Here is a 3,598-nt window from a genome sequence, read left to right on the forward strand (position 1 = left end):
TTAAAAAAGAAACCCTCTTTTTGACTGAATTTCTGTGGTGCAGCACAGGTGTACTGCTGCACCATGTGGCTTGGAAAGGCTGACATTTTGGCTGTAGACTGACAGATTAAATTTGGCGTGTTCTCTTCTCAGAGTGAGGGATGGGACATGTGGAAACAAAGCTGTGGGGTTTTAGCTGTGTGCCTGTAATGACTGTAAGGGCAAGCCATGTTTGTGTGAGGGGGGGAGGGTTGTCAACTGCATTAATGTGTTCATCCTTACTTTGCTCTTCTGAAAACGGCAACCGGGGAGGGCTCTGCCTCGCACTCCTCATGCTCTCCGTACAGATGTACATTAAATGGAACTACAACGGTAAATGGATGCAAATACGTCCAGATAGGAGTTGATGACTTCCCTGTGAGGACCCAGGAAGGAATTCAGGAGGAAGTGCTTCTTTATGCTTGGAGTAGTATGGGGACACAGCTAGCAATGGCTTTTCCTATGAAATTACGGAGCATCCCATTAATATTTGACGTATGAACTTGGATCAGTGGGCGGCAGCCCTGTGCACTTGTGGTTGATTCTGTTACTGCTTTTATTCTGTCTGTATGTTGTGTGGTCATATTGAAGTTGAACAGTGATACAATACGCCGGGGCTGTATGCTGTGCCACTTCAGGTGCGTGACGCAAACCCTTTGCTCTCCAGCCCTCTTGAGTGGTCTTTTGGCAGTTGAGTGCTTTTGGGTGGGTTGAGATGAATGGCCCTGTCCCTCCACTCCAAAGTCTGAGGCTCTTAGGACTCTGTCCCTGAAGCTGCGAGCCCCTCACACGGCCCGGGCCACCACTTCAGAGATGTTGTTGTTGGATTATAAAAGCAAGGCCGGATGCTTTCAGCGTGGAGCCAACCACGGTGCTCCGCTCTCACGGGCTCATTTGTTACAGGCTATAGTCTTTCTTTTCCCACATCCCTGAAGTGTGCACTTCCTGAGACCGTTTGTAAGGCCGAGCTCCTTGCTCGAGCCTGAATTTTTTTCCTCTTCACTTAATCAAACACTGGAATATCTGGAGATGAAAGGTTGTGGCTCTCGGGGTCTGTCGCTGAACACTGAGGGGTCATTGTCTCGCCTTCCGCTCATCCACCTCTCAGTGGAGAGCTTTCAGCAGGTTCTCATGTGAAAAGCCTGGCGCTGCCCTGGCTCTATTTAGGGGTGGCCACAGCGCCAGCATAAGATGCTAGAGTGGCCTAAGTGTTTTACAGCAGCTCTGAACATAAGAACCTAACCCGTCCTCTAATTCTGCTTAGACTGCTTGAGCAAGACTCAAAAGACATTACAGAGGATCAGGGGTTCCATAATGCCAAAATGTAGGGGTGAGCACATCCACCCCCCTGACTGAATAGGCTTTCTTAGTTTTAGCTGCCAGGCATTGATCTCAGTCCACCAGAAGTCTGGCTGGTTCATTTTGGCTGGTATACTGTGTTTCACTCCCCCATCCATCAAATGGAGAATCAGGGCCTTTTTTTCTTCTTTTTTTTCACAGCAAAGGGACTGGCACCATGCTGAAATGCAGAATAATAATCCCCTAATCACCTGAGCATTGCCAGTGCTGGGTTTTATCTGCAATGGATGTGAAAGCCCCCAGTGCCGAGTGATTACAGCGTTTGATCTGGGTAATAATGTCTTTACTGTTGCCCTGCCTAGGGCCTGAAGGCAGTGCTGCTCTAATCCACAGTGCATTCTAGTGGAATCGCATTACACAAAGACCACCAGGGCTCTCCTCCGGAGGGGAGGGGAGGAGTGGGGTGGTGCGGGTTAAGGGAGGAGGTTGCCATGGAAACGAGTTTTTCCTCTCCCTTTCTCTTTCTCTCGCATGCACACACGCTCTCTCTCTCTCTCTCTCTCTCTCTCTCTCTCTCCTGGGAGAGATAAGCAGAGGACAGGTTCTATGTTTACTTTCCACGGGCCCTCCAATCCCCAAGCAAGCTGAGCCCCGATAACACGGGGGCCTGTACACCCGCCGACCACCGCCGGCAGATAAGCACCCCGGCAAAGCAGTCATCACCCTCCAACCAGGATGAACAAACCTGGGAGTCCTGGATTCATTTGGATTAGGCTGGATTGCAGCTTCTGACTCGGCCTTCATTGCTGTTGCTGCTGTTGGTATTGTGCTCAGACTACTGATGTCCACAAGACCTTTTACATTAGAGCTTGATGTCGCAGTTCACCCTTGTCGAGTCTCTGAGCTTAGTCAGAGGACACAGGTACGGTAATAGAGTGGCTGCCATTTTAGATATTGAGGTCAAGGAACTGTCTGCGGCAGGCAGGTTTGTCTCTCCACAAATGGGGAGATGAGAGGGGTGCTCGAAGGCTGACAAAGCGCCATTCCTCCAGATCTGTCCCGCACATTATCAGGATGTTGTTTCACCATGCTTCCTGTGTATGCCTTTACGGTATTGCCTGTTTTCCATAGATAAATTTAGAAAGTCAACTCACTGTCAGGACCTTCCTTTGTGTCCATTCCAAATATCTACAGAAGACTCCAGTAATTCAATATCAACAGTAATTAGATTATTGTGATACTTACGTCCTGAGCAAGAAGCAGCGTGCTCTTTGATGTCAAGATCAAGACAACTACAAGAACTCTTATTATATGCATTATGCTAACATGTTAATTATATTTCCACACAAGTTCTTTGATTTAGGCACAGCTGGAGGTGTAAAAGCTACACGACTAATTACGAAAGGAAATGGTGGTATTGTGCTCAAGTGGTTGGAGCTGGAATCTCCCCTTGGCCCCTTCCTCTGCCTGTGTTTACTCTGACTGATGTATTTATATTTTTACTATTTTACTATAAATACGCTTCCTTAAGTGGATCTGGGCCAAGAATCTTCACAGGTTACTTTCTTCTTCTGTGTTACCAGATATTGCTAAGTGGGACAATATGACTGAACACCTGAGAGATCATTATTACTCAATTAACCCTAGTTGGCTCAGTGTCTCTCTTGCTTTAATTTTAAGGGAACACTGGACCCTTCTCTTTCTTCTCAATTAGATGTTTTCTTTTTCTTTTGATGATGTTGTAGTCTCCAGTGGTCGTCACTGGAGTATGGTGGAAAGTGCACACTAAGAGGGGTGCACTTTGATCACAAAATTGCCCATCCTCGTCGGCGCTTGGCTTTTTTTAGGGGTGCTCTTGAACCCAGAGGTGGATGGAGTGGGTGTGTGATGTCTATCCTGGAGAGCTGTGCAAATACACTGAAAACCAAAGTGCCATCCTTGAAACTGAAATATATGCGCTTGGAACAGTGATGCCCAAAGGACCTCGAGCAAAGAAGCACTCATACCTTTGATCTAAAATATATTGTTTGGACCATTAATGTCATGGGTAGTATGTTCATTACTAGTGTTTTCGTATCCAAAAGCCATTTTACTTTTCATGAGTGATCTATATGTTTGGGTATGCTTCTGTAAGAACAAAATGTAAGGAAACCTACTGTAGAAACATACAGGGCACTGCAAATTGCACATGAAATAGGATTTTCTTTTTTGTACCTACTTCCCGTCTCCAGCATTTTGTATGTTTTCTGGCTAAGACACAAAAAAAACTGCCTTTCCAGTC

The sequence above is a fragment of the Gymnoscopelus microlampas genome, assembly GCF_963454915.1.
Source record: "Gymnoscopelus microlampas genome assembly, chromosome: 6".
NCBI classification, from domain to species: Eukaryota; Metazoa; Chordata; class Actinopteri; order Myctophiformes; family Myctophidae; genus Gymnoscopelus; species Gymnoscopelus microlampas.